The 15885-nt window shown below is 42.9% G+C and overlaps 2 non-coding genes across 2 annotated transcripts; one reads left to right on the top strand and one right to left on the bottom strand.

Moving 5' to 3' along the window:
• Positions 1–10948: 10948 nt before the first annotated feature.
• trnar-ccu (transfer RNA arginine (anticodon CCU)) lies at positions 10949–11021 on the bottom strand. Its single transcript has one exon. It is a non-coding gene; the product is annotated as a tRNA-Arg (tRNA).
• A 4069-nt stretch (positions 11022–15090) lies between these two features.
• Positions 15091–15175, top strand: trnas-gcu (transfer RNA serine (anticodon GCU)). Its single transcript has one exon. It is a non-coding gene; the product is annotated as a tRNA-Ser (tRNA).
• Positions 15176–15885: the final 710 nt, after the last annotated feature.

Below are 15885 nucleotides of genomic sequence, written 5' to 3'. Positions count from 1 at the left end.
TTTATCTTGTACCATAGAACATGATTTTCTTTGTATTTCAAGCCCACAGTCCAAAGTGTCCAAATGACGCACTACATGATATAAGGAAGATTATCACATGCATATCGGTATTATCTTTCTTATGAAAATGCATTCCTTTCATTACCTTTTACTTTTTAAAATGAACTCAAATTGTGTATAATGTAATAATTTAAGTAGAATAGATTCTAATAATATAATGATCCAGTGTGTTGCACTACTTCACTGCTTCACTGCTCTATGCCGTCTGGAAATAAATCCTCAGACTGCTTACTGCCCTGGGCATGTACCAATAAATTACAGGAGCACATCTATATATCACTGCGTTGAAGCAGGAGACACACAATCACTGCAAACACATCCTAAATACAGTGTTCCATCACCTTTGACCTCATCCAGAACATATCATTTCTTGAAAGGGATTGCTGTCCGAATGCACATCTGAATCCCAAACAGAATCTCTAGTAATATACGATCGTTTGTGAAACATGCAAATGACTGTCTCAGGGGCCCATTCCTCATTGTCAGACACATGTATGCAATGCTTTCACCGTGCATTGAGCAATAGGGATTAAAGACGCCACAGGTAAGGTTAGATGTCATGTTCTATGATCATTTCTTTCAGCATTAGGGACTAAATATACTAAACGTATGATGCTAAAATGTTATTTTCACATATATTAATGTAATAAATGATTGCTTATGCTTTATAAACAAATCTAATTAAAATAAAAGCTTAAGTTTTGTATTTATCTTGTACCATAGAACATGATTTTCTTTGTATTTCAAGCCCACAAAGTGTCCAAATGTTCTATGATCATTTCTTTCAGCATTAGGGACTAAATATACCAAACGTATGATGCTAAAATCCTGAAAAAAGGATGTGCTCCATCTTGTCAGTAGATTGGATTCCAAAACTGATTTGGGTCAATATACATTATCTTTGAAGATAAGGTACAGTCTACTGTAGGGAACCATCAACTTAGAAAGCATTGGCCTTCCCTGGGGGTCAGGTAGGTGCAAAAGATAAACCTTTATCCTATCTTTATATTAAGATAAGTGGCCAAGCAGTATTTTTCCAAGTTTCACCAAGCTCATCATGTTGCCATAGTAGACAAAGTTCTATAAAATGTTAAATAACTTTTAAAAAAAGCATCTTGGTCTTTCAGTACTGTACAAGGTGAATTAAACTGTCCCTGGTAATAAAAAGTAATTAGAAGCATCCCAGAAACTTTATCTCTAGAAACATTAGCTGTTTTATATCATGTAATTTAGTGTGATGTTGTCAGAATTCAAGGACATTATCACACACAGAAATTGGTTCAGTTAAATCTAAAAAACACAGCTAAACATGGGTTTAAATGTAAAATAGAAGTCTTACCTCTTGTCAAAAGGTTTAATTCAAGAAGCGATGTAATAAATGATTGCTTATGCTTTATAAACAAATCTAATTAAAATAAAAGCTTAAGTTTGGTATTTATCTTGTACCATAGAACATGATTTTCTTTGTATTTCAAGCCCACAAAGTGTCCAAATGACGCACTACATGATATAAGGAAGATTATCACATGCATATCGGTATTATCTTTCTTATGAAAATGCATTCCTTTCATTACCTTTTACTTTTTAAAATGAACTCAAATTGTGTATAATGTAATAATTTAAGTAGAATAGATTCAGGTAGGAAATATAGAGTCATGATGTTTATGGCTGACATCATTTCACATGGGTGAATTTTAAGCTAAGAAACAAAAACATTTACAATGAAGATACCATTGCTTAATTTTTAATGCCTTTAAAAAATAAATACCTCCTGAGAATAATTTGCCACTCCCAGATCCTTGGTAAGGTACTGTTTGAATCCAATCAGGAGAGGAGCATCCAGGGAGTGCTTTCTATTGAGTCCAGCTTGGGCCACTCTCTTCCAGCCTGCTGATACTTTTTAACTACTCAGGGCCTGTAAGGATATAAAACACCGGTTTAAACATTTTATACCTATAAGACAAATAGAATTTTAGTAAAAAATAGATACATCTGAAAAATAAAAAGTCTTACTGCTGATAGAGTTCTTCAGAGCTCACATCTTCCCCTTCCTTATCCGCTTCTGTTTCAGTTTCTAGAGCAGCCTCTGGCATTTCTTCCTCCTGGACAGCGGCCTCTTGCTCAGGGCCGCTGGAATGCAGGTAGATTCTTTTCAACATGCTTTTACATAATATGTTGTAACAATGATTTCAAAAAGAAACTACAGAAGCCTTACAGATTAAAAATATCTCACCTTGTGCTCATTTCCCTCTATTCCCCGTGTTGCAGTGGTGGGATGACGTAAATTACTGCTTCGACACGTAACGGCATTATAATCAAATGCAAGAGCTGAAGGCTTTAGTTTTGTTTCGTTTTCTATGGCGTTCGTAAGCGCGCAAATCAAAGGCAATTCCTGCGTCTAACACGAATGTAAATGCTTTTGAAAGTGCAGTGTGGTGCAGCTTGTAAAATCCTTGTCCACATTTGTGGTTTGTTGATGTTTTTTCTGTCTGCCAAAGTTGCATTTTGACATCTGGACGGGGAGACTTTATCATTTGAACGTGAAGCCAACCTTAAACCCTCTGAGGCGTGTCTGTCTGCCGGCACGTATTTTGTGAAAGGTATTTTTTTTTTTAACGGAGAGCGACTTTGAAAAAGTTTCCGCAGCCACCTCGCACTCCGTGTTAGATTATAGGAGGAATGCGGCAGCGGTTAAGGCGATGGACTCGAAATCCATTGGGGACTCCCCGCGCAGGTTCGAATCCTGCCGACTACGGCGTCTGCCGCACGTCGCTTTGTGCCTTCGCTGAAAAGGCGTAGTGCCGCTTCTCCTTTCCTCGTGCTATAAAAACGCTAAATCGCTTGTCCCCGCTGCCATGGAAACCAATTCTTCAGGTAACCACACACTTTGTGTTCGCACCTCTGGTGCTCTACTTATGCCTTTGAAAACCTAATGAATAAAGCTGAAAGAACCGACACAATATGTAGGTGCTCGTAAAGCACGCAGTAAAGAACTGTTAACAGCAAGGTTTCAGTGGGTTAACTGAGGAGAAGGCGTGATCGCTAATTGTTGACTTTTTATTTGGTGTTAGAAACACTCTTACTGTGCATGACGTGCAACAAATGTAGCCACAGAAATTGCATCACCCTTTCATGTATGCTATTGCAGACACCAACGTTGCCTAGATAGAAAACCGAAATAGCCGTGGGTTTGCTTGCTGGTCTGAAGGATTTCTCTTCGAATATCTATCATTTGTCAATGGAAGTAAAAGGCGCTGCAATCTCATACGTTCAGAATCAAACTCGCAGCTGTTGTTCGACTTTATTTCTTGACTAATTACAACTGAGTGTTGCATGAGCAGTTACGTAAACTTGTCTGGTATATTTGAACACAGATGCCGTTCTTCAATTAAAACTAACAGTACATTGTCAGGGACATTCAGTTCTATAAAAACAAGAGACAGACAAGAGAATATTTCTACCTTTCATGTGGACTACGTGTTGACTTACTGATCGGAATAATTGAAAAGTTCGGGTCATAGCCGATGCAGTGCGTGCTAATTAGAACAACAGCAACGCTGAGCTCTCAGCACCGTACTGAGCCCAGGTGTTTTTCTAAAGCTGTCAGGTGCAGTTCATTTACAGTACGCCCCGTGTCTCAACGGTAGGACGGAGTCAAATACTGCCTCGACACGCAACAGCATTATAATAAACCGCATGACTTGAGGGCTGTTCTCTTTGAATGTTCCAAGGCATTCGTAAGAGCGTAGGTCAAGGGCCATTCGTGCATCTCCTGTAACTCGAGTAAAAATGCTATTCAAAGTGCAGTGACTGAAATCGTCGTCCACATGTCTCCGTTGTTGATTTCTTTCTGTCTAAGAAAGTTCTATTTTCATGTCCGAACGGGGAGACTTTATCATTCCAACTTGAAGCCACCCTTAAGTACTCTGAGGTGTGTGTCTGCTTACACGTATGGCGTAAAAGGTTTCTTAAACGGAGAGCGAACTTGAAAAAAGTTGCCGCCGCCGCCGCCGCCGCCGCCTCGCACTCCCTGTTCGATTGTAGCAAGAAGCCAACAGCTGGCATATTCACTGTAATCGTGGCCAAGTGGTTAAGGCAACAAACTTTAAATCTGTTTGGGTCTCCCTGCTCAGGTTCAAATCCTGCCGACTATGGTGTCCTTTGCATTTGCTCTCGTGCGTGCATGAAAAAGGACCAGCGCTGTTTTGTTTTCGCTGGGACCTTTAACACTCTAAATCGCCTGGACCCGCAGCCTGTGAAATCGATTCTTCAGCACCCACGAAGGACGCTTTGCCGCTGGACACAGATACCGATGCTTTTCTACAACGAGCTTTCCAGCTGAATTTTCTCGGCAGCTCCGTACTGAACCTGTTCTCCATTGCAACATAGCGGAGGCTCGTCACGTCTATAGCAAGGCTGTGTAGGACCGCATACGCCACAGTGACTTGTACACAGACCACATGAAAGGCAAGCAAAATACACTTTTAAAATTCCAAAGACTCACAAGGTCAGAGGAACAGCGATGACCTGAACAGATCTGTTCCAGAAGTCTAGGTTGACCTTTTTAGAGCTGTAATTGCATTTTTGTTTAATAGAAGATCAAATCTACTCGCATGTACCAGCACCTTACAGTTTATTGATGTTAATTCTATTTAAGTAATAAGATTGCTAACGATGTTTGACTTTAGCTGGTGTTTTTTAGAACAAATTGCTTACTCTTCTGTAAGGAATACGCAGTACGTGCCTTTGTCAGTCATTGCTCACCATACCTGTAACTTTCTTATCTAACTCACTTCCTCAAATGGTGAAGGTCCACAAACATAAATGAAAAAAACCCTTGTTGTAGATGAGGTGCACAAAAAAGCAGCCCCTGATAGTGTATAACACATTTATACTATTGCAGAGACACATGTAACATATATATATATACTGTATATATATATGAAACAGAAATAGAAACAGAAACAGGAATCGCTTACTCACCTGGAGAATCTCTGTAGGAATATCTAGCATTTATCAATGGAAATAAAAGCTGCTTTAATACAGTGCATGTTCAAACTCAAACCCTCAGCTGCTGTTCTTGTTTGTTTTGGGACAAATTGCAACTGAGCATCGCATGAGCCGTTACGTACCCTTATCTGTTAGGGAATTTCAAGGGAGGAGTTAGGTCAGAATGGGTAGGCTGCAAAACAACAAGTAAAGATTTATTCCAAGATGAAACGTTGTGGCGATTTTCTTATCTTTTCAGCATGGACTAAACGTTTATGTGTTCCTTATATGCTATATATGTATATATTAGCACCAATGTCGTTCTTAAAAACTAACATGAAATTGTCAGGGACATTCAGCTATATACAAAGACGAGACAGACAAAGTAATAATTCTGTATTAACGTGGCCTACATATTGACGCAATGATCGAACTAACTGACATGTTCTGATTCAGATCCCCTGCAGTTCATGCCAATTAGAACAATAGCAATGCTGAGTCCTCCCCACCCTACTGAGCACAAATTCAGCTGCTCTCCAGTTCTGTTCTGCATGTTTTTTCATTGCAATTGAGCTCGGAGCTGGAGATGATCTCCATACAGTTCTGTGTTAACTAGCCCGCACTTGCGTGCTAATTTATGGGTTGTGGCAAATGCTTTTCTATAGTTCATATACATGACGGCAACCTGTTACCGAGGAACCTGAGAGGTTTAAAAGCCTCACGAGCCAGGCAGGACTCAGACCTACAATCTTCTGATCCGAAGTCAGGCGCGTTATCCATTACGCCACTGGCCCATAGAACATGCGCTTGGACTCCACCACAGAGAGCTCTACACTGCTACTAGTAGTACACTTCCCCATCTAAATTTTCACAGCAAGAAACTTGTGTTTCCTACTATTTTTATCAGGTTTAAAATATCATCTCCTTAAAACAGAAAAAGTGTTGTGTCGTGCTGAAATTCCGATTGATTTTGAATTCAAAGAAAAAAGGTTTTCTTCCAAAACACCATGAAATTGTCACATCTTGCAGACAATAGGTGTATTCCATGTTGAAAAGAGAAGAAAGAAAACCATGGAGCCTTTTACAGGTGTGAGGCTTCTTCAGGTGTGAGAAGACCTCACAGCTGAAACGCTGTGTTTCCGTTCTTCTCTTTTCAGCATGCAATAAACCTATTACTTGTTCCTTTGCAGCCGAGGCATGCTGACATAGCTACCCAGCTGAACATCTTGCAGACTCTACAGTACTTCTCTCCTGTAGAAGTAAAGCAGGGCTTGCTGGGTGAGCTTTTGCTCCGGTAAATTAGGTCACGTGTCATGTTAAATCACTTCTTCTAAACACAACATTTGCTGGTGCTAGCTTTCCCCATGAAAAGAGACATTTACCTTACAGTACATGACATATCGTTTTTATTCTACCAATAAGTATAGAAATTAAACAAAAGAAAAAATGGTGTCGCCAAAGAATGCACAGCTCTGTCGCCTTGGGGAGGTGTCAAGGGCATTGAGCTCCTTGGACATGAAAAGTGCCCGATAAATGCCATTTCTCATCATTTCTCTTGGCGTCAGTTCTGCTATTAAACGGGAAAGAGGCAACGGGCTCAGAGATTATGTTAAGTGCACACCGAGCGCAGATGTGTCCAAGTGTCTGTAAAAGTGCGGTGCTCCCTAGTGGCTTAAAGTGCCCGCCTAGTAAGCAGGCGATCCTGGGTCTGAATACCAGCTGTGCCTCTCTCCGTGTCTTGTTGTGCCAAATGTATCATTTCAGACAAACATGTACAGCTTTGTTCAGTTTAATGCAAGAATTCATTTCCTTTCTGGAATAACTTGTTTTTGAAGAAATCCATACATTTTGTGAAAGATGAAATCAATTTCTTGGTTGTCAGTGAAAAAATATTGCTGGCTACAAGAAGCGCAAACGATTGTTTTCTTTGACCATAAACCTGCAAATGTAGGGAGCACAAAAGACCGTCAGGTGCAATCGGTTAGTACATTTGGCTGTTAACTGAACAGTTGGTGGTTCAAGCCCCTCCAGTATGCGTGTCTCAGTTTTTCCAATGTAAACATCATCACCATCGCTAAAGAAGATGGAGCAGAAGGCTCCACAGCCGAAACGTTGTGCTTCTTTTCTTCTCTTTTCAGCATGGAGTAAACCTTTGCTTTATCCTTTGCAGCCTAAGCATGCTGACGCAGCTACCTTTCTCTTAACGCGCCTCAATCATTATTCACCAAAACGATCAGCAGAATAAGTCGCCTTTGTGGTGATGTCACTCCTCTGCTTCACAAATGTCCTTAGTGACGGGACATTTCTTTCTGCCATTTTTCCGGAGCAGTTATTGATTGCTCCATCATTTCCCTCTTACTTTCCATCACTAGATTGAAAAAAAAAACAGAAACAGGCTGACAGGACGACAATCAAATTGCAAAAACTCATCAAAGCACTCGATAGAGTATTTGAATCCACAAGTAGCTACGAGCAACTTTGTCCTGGCTTGCATGAAAGTCGGAAAATGTCAAAAAGAAAAAGATGGTGGCTTTTTCATATTCGTTCTTTTATTTTTAGTTCGTTGCTGCTTCTGTCCATTGTCCTCCTGCCTGGCTCTTGACCTGTTTGAACGCACACAGTAGACTTTCATGCAGGGGATTTGTCCTGAGCCTCTGTGAAAGACCCACCCACCCCCATAAATAACTGCTCTAGAAACACATGAATGCAAAACTAAACCACAGCTTAAAGAGGAGCTTGTCATGACCGCCAGGCAGTTTAGACCAACTCTTAAGCGATCTAATCAGCACCAGCAGTGGGTGATTATTAACAAACGCCGCCGCACGAGTTAACCCACCTGCACACACTCCACCGTACGGTACGCAGTGCTATTTTTACCATCTTTACCTGCTTCCCGCTGGTATTGAGTCTACTCCTTGAGAGCTCTACCTGGCGTTTTTTCCATTACCTCGTTTATTCTGGATATTGGACTCCCCTTCTGCCTTTTTGACTTTGGACCTCGCCTCTCACCTCGGACTGTTTGCCACCAGTGTTCTCCCTGGATTACGACTTACCTTACGCCTCTTGACCACGAAACAAAGCAAAGCAGAGCAAAACAAAACGAACAAACGAAAACCCTCACGTCCCGCACTTGCATATAACGCCGTTACGTGCCCAAGTGGTATTGTACGTCATCCTAGCACTGCACCCCGGGCGTACGGTATATGGGAACGAGCACACGCCACGAATCGTCTCGAATCACTCCCTACAGCTGTAAGGCACCTTGAAGCGTGCACCCCCAACATTCTTCTTTGCGCATCTGTGAAAGGTAAACTCTTGAGCAAACTCTGAACCAGCTCTAAGGAAACTAATCCGATTAGACGTTACTTTGACTCATCCTTTAAGGGACCCTTGTTAATTGGAGAATCCAATGATTTCGAATGAATTCTGTATGCGTTTAAAGACAGCTATACACAGAAAACATGCAGGACACTTCTCATGATGTTTCCCGAGCCGAAACACAGTGCGTTTTTCCAAGCCATCTGACAAAGCCCGCCCACTGAAAACTGCAGCAGATCATGTAAAGACGTTCAACTTTGTAACTACTGCACGCACGCACAGGAAGCAGAATAAATTCCTCTTTTCAAACTGTCAAAGGTTTGCTTTGCGAACACTGCAGGACATCGCACAATCGCTTTTGAACGGGGACAAACGATTTCTTATGGGGCGCAGTAAGTACAGACGTTTAAAAAGCTCCACTCATGCCGACGATGCAGCATGAAGAAGCGCAACCTAACGTTTGCATTCCTAGCAAATTCCTTTTATTTTTTTATAAATAAAGACAGTCTTGTTTAACAAACAACACACACAACATTTTACATTGTCAATTCAGTTCAAATCAATGTATTTCTATATAGCGCCTTTCACAACAAGGGCTTCCCAAGGCACTTAACAATGCAAGTTGTTAAGAACCTTGTGTCTAATATGCCGCCTAGGTAACGTGCTGTCTCTTTGAGGCAAATGTTTAAATCCTCTGAGTTAAGTGCTGAAGTTATAGTAGTCCTATCAGTATTGTTGCCTCCGATCAACAGATCCTCAGTTTTCTCAGAGTTGAGTAACAAAAAGTTTTCACACATCCAAGTATTTCCTTCATTAATGCATTTAACTAAAGTGATAATAGAAGAGCTGTCGTTTGGTGGAAACAAAATGTTTATTTGAGTGCAATCAGCATATGAATGAAAGTTCATATTATTTTTTCGGATTATCCTACCTAGCAGCAGCATGTAGAGAGAGAGAGCAATATTGGTCCCAGCACTGATCTTCTGGTACCCCAAATTGAACTGGTGACATTGATGAAGCAGTACAATTATTAGATATTTGAACATAATGAAAACGATGAGTAAAATGTGAAGTAAACCACTGAAGGACGGTTCCAGATAAGCCAACCTCAAACTCAAGCCTGTGTAACAAAACAGAGAGGTCAACCGTGTCAAAGGCAGCTCTAAGATCTAGAAGCACAAGCACTGTTGCATTCCCCGCATCAGTAGCTAAGAGAATATCATTTACGACTCTCGTTAATGCAGTTTCAGAAACCAGACTGAAATTTCTCAAGTATATTATTTGAATCCAGATACGATTGACGTTGGGCAACAACTATTCTCCCAAGACTTTTAGATTGAAATGGGACCTTTGAGACAGGCCTGTAGTTGTTAAGAGCTTGTGGATCCAAATTTGACTTTTTAAGGAGCGGTCTAACAACCGCTACCTTAAATTGATCAGGTACAACGCCTGACGCAAGCGATGCATTCATCATACTAATTATAGGTCCTGCCAGTCCTTCGAGGGAATCTTTGACTAGCTGAGTGGGGATGGGATCTAGCGAACAGGTGGTTGACTTTGTCTTATGTCTGTGTTTATGAGTCCACCATAAGAAGAAATCTGAACAGGAGTGGTGATCATGCGAGGTCACCATGGAGGAAACCACTGCTCTCCCCCCAAAAAAAACCACCACTGCCCCTCTCAAGTTTGCTAAAGACCACATGGATGTTCCACAGCAACTCCTGGAACAATGTTCTGTGGACAGACGTGACAAAAGTTGAACTTGTTGGTAAATGTGCACAGCGTTATGTTTGGAGATAACAAAACACTGCATACCAACTCCAAAACCTCATCCCACCTGGGAAGCATGGCGGAGGCTGTACGGCTTGCAATCATCGAGGGACCGATGAATTCCAAGATGTATCAGGAAAATCTACAGCAGAATGTCAGGGTGTCTGCCTGTGATCTAAAACTCGAAAGACGCTGGGTCATGCAGCATGACAAAAACAAAGGAGTACATCAACAACAGAGTGGCTGAAACAGAAGAAATTCCGTATTTTGGGATGGCCAAGTAAGAGTCCTGACCCCAATCCCATTGAAGTACTGTGGCGTGATCTGAAGCAGGCCGTTCAGCGCAAGACATCCCAAAAATATACATGACTGAAACAGTTTTTCATAGAGGAATAGGCCAAAATACCTCCTAACCGCTGCTCAGGTCTGACCAGCCGCTACAGAAAGTAGGGGTTGAGGTTTTTGTCATAAAGGAGGTTCCACTAGCTCCTTAATATAAGGGTTCACGTACTTTTTCCATCAATGACCTTGATTGTTTAAACCATTTGGTCAATAAAGAAACAGCAATGTCAAATGTTGGGCGTGTTGTTTGTTAAATCAGACTCTCTTTATTAATTATTATGACTTAGATAAAGATAAGATCACATGTTAGGAGCCATTCATGCAGAAATCCACATCATTCCGAAGGGCTGTTTACAAAAGTTTTTCTCCCAACTGTATGTGAGAGAAAAGCAGAGACGCTCACTGAGTAAGGTGGGGTTGCAGCTTTGCAAATCACAAGGACATTTGTACGCTCAAAATGGGACAGGAGCACCCCAGATGGGACTCGAACCCACAATCCCTGGCTTAGGAGGCCAGTGCCTTATCCATTAGGCCACTGGGGCACACTGGGGAAAGTTAGGCAGCAGAAGGTTTACTGTGACCTGAGAAGGACCGGCATCCAATCACGGTGGTACACACACACACGCTCTCACTCATCTGAGCTACACAGCTACCAAGATGATCTCAGGTGCGCCGAGCTGGTACGGAACATATTGAACTGATCGACGGCGAATTGTCTCTCAGACAGGCTTTTCACCTCTGAGCTCCCTGACTGACAGTAATCAGCTAGGTAGTGAAACAGTCAGCTGCTTCTAAGCCTTAAACAGTTGCATCGCGGCGCTTCCACAGAGAGATGATTTGAAAGCCAAACATCGCCCATTGGGAACACCTTACTATCACTAGTTTAAGAGACTCTTAAGGTCTTGCAGAGGTGCCTGTCTAATAGCATGCGCTTTGCAAGCTATAGGTGTTTAGGCTGAGGCAGAATGCCTGTTAACAAAATGTTTTTCTAAAGGGGCCTCGCACTCTTTTCCAAGCAATGGTCACCATCCCCACCGAGTGTCACAATGTAGTCATGTCCTAGGACATCACCTGTTAGTCTCCATTTGTCTGCCACCAACACTTTAGGTTATGGGGTCACAACCGCACCCCGGAGACCAGAGGAGCCGTTGGCGTTCTGGCGGCGCAGATTGGGCTGAAGGTGGGGCGCTTGAATCTCGCTGTTGGAGGCCGTCTGAAACTGACCCAAGCCTTTCCCTTGAATTAAATGTAAATAAGAAATGAACCCCAGATGCACATGGAATCAATCACGTGTTTCCTTTGAGCCGTTTAGAGACTGCTCCAGAGTTTACCTTGCACAGATGCGCAAAGATTAATGATGGGGGTGCACGCTTCCAGGCGTCTTACAACTGTAGGGACTGATTAGAGACAATTCGTAGCTTGTGCTCATTTCCCTCTATTCCCCGTGTTGCAGTGGTAGGATGACGTAAATTCCTGCTTCGACACGTAACGGGATTATAATCAAGTGCAGGAGCTGAGGGCTTTAGTTTTGTTTCGTTTTCCATGGCGTTCGTAAGCGCGCAAATCAAAGGCAATTCCTGCGTCTAACACGAATGTAAATGCTTTTGAAAGTGCAGTGTGGTGCAGCTTGTAAAATCCTTGTCCACATTTTTGGTTTGTTGATGTTTTTTCTGTCTGCCAAAGTTGCATTTTGACATCCGGACTGGGGGACTTTACCATTTGAACGTGAAGCCAGCCTTAAACCCTCTGAGGCGTGTCTGTCTGCCGGCACGAATCTTGTGAAAGGTATTTTTTTTAACGAAGACCAACTTTAAAAAGGTTTCCGCAGCCACCTCGCAGTCCGTGTTTGATTATAGGAGGAATGCGGCGGCATTGAGCTCGCATTTGTCGTGCTCGAGTGGTTAAGGTGATGGGCTCGAAATGCGTTGGGGCTTCCCCGCGCAGGTTCGAAACCTGCCGACTCCGGCGTCTGCCGCACGTCGCCTTGTGCCTGCGCGGCAGAGGCGAAGTGCCGCTTCTCCTTTCCTGGTACTATAACAACGCGAAATCGTTTGGACCCGCTGCCCTGGAAAGCAATTCTTCAGATAACCACGCATTTTGCGTTCGCACCTCTGGTGCTCTACTTATGCCTTTGAAAACCTAATGAATAAAGCTGAAAGAACCGACACGATATGTAGGTGCTGGTAAAGCACGCAGTAAAGAACTGTTAACAGCAAGGGTTTCAGTGGGTTAACTGAGGAGAAGGCGTGATCGCTAATTGTTGACTTTTTATTTGGTGTTAGAAACACTCTTACTGTGCATGACGTGCAACAAATGTAGCCACAGAAATTGCATCACGCTTTCATGTATGCTATTGCAGACACCAACGTTGCCTAGATAGAAAACCGAAATAGCCGTGGGTTTGCTTGCTGGTCTGAAGGATCTCTCTTCGAATCTCTATCATTTGTCAATGGAAGTAAAAGGCGCTGCAATCTCATACGTTCAGAATCAAACCCGCAGCTGTTGTTCGACTTTATTTCTTGACTAATTACAACTGAGTGTCGCATGAGCAGTTACATAAACTTGTCTGGTATATTTGAACAGAAATGCCGTTCTTCAATTAAAACTAACAGTACATTGTCAGGGACATTCAGTTCTATACAAACAAGAGACAGACAAGAGAATATTTCTACCGTTCATGTGGACTACGTGTTGACTTACTGATCGGAATAATTGAAAAGTTCGGGTTCATAGCCGATGCAGTGCGTGCTAATTAGAACAGCAACGCTGAGCTCTCAGCACCGTACTGAGCCCAGGTGTTTTTCTAAAGCTGTCAGGTGCAGTTCATTTACATGAAGGAAATCTCTTACTGGGTACGATTACAATACAGTAAGTAGCACAGACTACTTAGGGAGTAGCCCGATGCGTTTAAAAACGACCCGAGCCAGGCAGGAGTCGAACCTGAAATCGCCTGATCCGTAGTCAGACACGTTATCCATTGCGCCACTGGCCCTGGTGTGACACTGCAGGACTGTAACCCAGTGAGATCAGCACTGCAACTAGTAAACTATTACCCCCGGTCCATTCTTTTCCAAAAGTGAGAAACACCTGTTTTCTACATTTTGTCTGTTTTAAAACCATATCTCTTTAAACCAAACCAAGAGTTTGTCTTTTGCACTGATATTCTGATTCATTTCGATTTCAAAGAAAAAAAAAACATTATCTTCCAAAGCATCATAAAATTGTCCCTTCTTCCAGACTCTACTTCTCTCTTGTAGTAGTACAGCAGACCTTTCCAGGTGAGCAGATCACAGAGTCCAAAATATGCTTCCTCCATCAAGCAAAGTACCTGAACATGACTCTGTCTTCATAAAAGCGCCACTGTAATAAAGAAATTAAATCCGAAATCAACAGGGCAGTTGCCTACTGAAGTTCAAGAAGTCATCAATTTTAACCTAGCAACACATTAAAGGCTGCATCTATACAAGTACGATTCTAGAAATGCTCACCAGATTACGTTTTAAGAAGGAACTGCGCCTCAGGTTCCGCCGAGATCTTAACTTGGATGGCAGGATTCAGAGTCCGGAGTGCGGACTGATGGCGCACGGAGGGTCCACATACTGTGGATCCCTCAGTTTTCTTCCGCGTGTTTAAACCGCCAGCGTGTGACCCCTGTCCCCGTGACCTCATTGCTCTGCTCTCGCCTCTGTGCAGCTGAGCCCGACTCATGGTAAAGTGGAAAAAAATATGCCCTCAACGTGGGATTTACTCTGGATCTAGGATAGATGTCACCTTTTTATCGTTGAACAGGATGTATGTGATGTGGCGACTAGGTTCAATTTTGTATCCTTTTAAAAGATTAAGGACTGGGGTGAGCGTGATTTACCACCCTTTCAGCTAAGAATCCGACGTGAGCACCGTTTAAGCTGCATAGACTCGGTCGTTTAACTCTTCTCCATTAGCAGGGTTAAGGTTAAAGAAAAAAAACATTGCTGACTTCTTTTTTTTTGCCAGCCGCTAGCGCTGATTAGCAATGTTTGTATTTCATGTTTTGCAAGTTTCATCCATTTTAAGAAAAACAAGTCGCGTTAAAGACAGGAAATGAATACTTGCATTTAATTAAGTCTAGCCGTAGGCGGTTGTCTGTAAGGACCAGTTCTGTTCAAGAAGACAGAACAAAGAAGGCACCACTGGGATTCGGACCCAGCATCTCCTGTTTAAGAGACAAGCGCTTTAACCAACTAAGCCACGGCGCTCTGGGAGTGTTGTCCTTTTGCAGCCACTTGGACACACCACTCAGACACATCTGCATTCGGTGTGTGCTCCGCCTGCTCGCTGAGCAAGTTGCCACCTTTACATACAATAGCAACATCGACACCAAGAGAAAGGATGACAAATGGCTTTTATCTGGAACTTTTCATGTCCAAGGAGCTCAATGTGCTTTCTGTGTACAACAGGGCCACTGAACTCCACACTGGCCATTGAACCACAGCAGTGGCTTGCTGGCTTGACATCTCCCAAGGAAAATGTTGAAATCGCATGTGGAACAGGAAATGGACCCTCGAGTACGAGGGAAAAAAAAGAAAAAGATCATCTGGAGCGCGCCAACCCATGTCTGGACAGCCCAGTTTCATCGATGAGGTGGCCGAGTGGTTAAGGCGATGGACTGCTAATCCATTGTGCTCTGCACGCATGGGTTCAAATCCCATCCTCGATGTTCTCTACGTGTGCCCGTTCGACGTTGGCCCTCCTTTTGTTTGCTCCAGTACTAGAGCCTTACATTTTCTAGCGGTGGGTGAACATGGTATAGTAGGCTAACGTCGGTATCGAGCAGTGGCAGTAACAGTATTTACGTGCCGCTGCTGCCAAGTGGCTCTGGGTTGAGACTGCGTTTTCACTTACTTGCAGCACAAACGGAGAAAGCGATTTTTGACAGTCTCTCGAGAGACTGCGCTAGGTGTTTAGGGATAGACTTTGTCAGTTCCCCCTGGGATGATGGCCTCTCAAATAGTTTGTGATTCCTCTAGACGTTTATACAGTAGAAGCCTGCTTCGTGGCTTAAATCCAAGCTAAGGAAACGAGTTAGAGGTCTGATGCAGAACTGCGAATTCAATGAAGGGGAACACTACAGTACATTGCACTGTATGTGTGAGGAAAGCTGCCCCCTTCTGTTCCTTGTCGACCGAACAGAGGACTGTAAAGGATACCGCCAAGAAACTTTAGGATGCTGGTTGGAATCCAGCTCCAAAGAGGCCCCTTTGGGTGTTATGTCATCAAAAAGTAAGAACAGAGAATCTCCCTTTGATCAAAAGCGCAACAGAACTGTTTTCCGTGGAGCAGGTTTCAGACCCGTAGACCTGTTTTATTTGTAGGGCAGGGCGCATTCCCAAACGCGAATCTCCTGTTTTAGAAATGGTTTGGGGCGGC

Source organism: Lepisosteus oculatus, unplaced genomic scaffold, assembly GCF_040954835.1.
Source record: "Lepisosteus oculatus isolate fLepOcu1 unplaced genomic scaffold, fLepOcu1.hap2 HAP2_SCAFFOLD_90, whole genome shotgun sequence".
Taxonomy (NCBI): Eukaryota; Metazoa; Chordata; class Actinopteri; order Semionotiformes; family Lepisosteidae; genus Lepisosteus; species Lepisosteus oculatus.
This window is presented reverse-complemented; position numbering and strand designations above follow the sequence as displayed.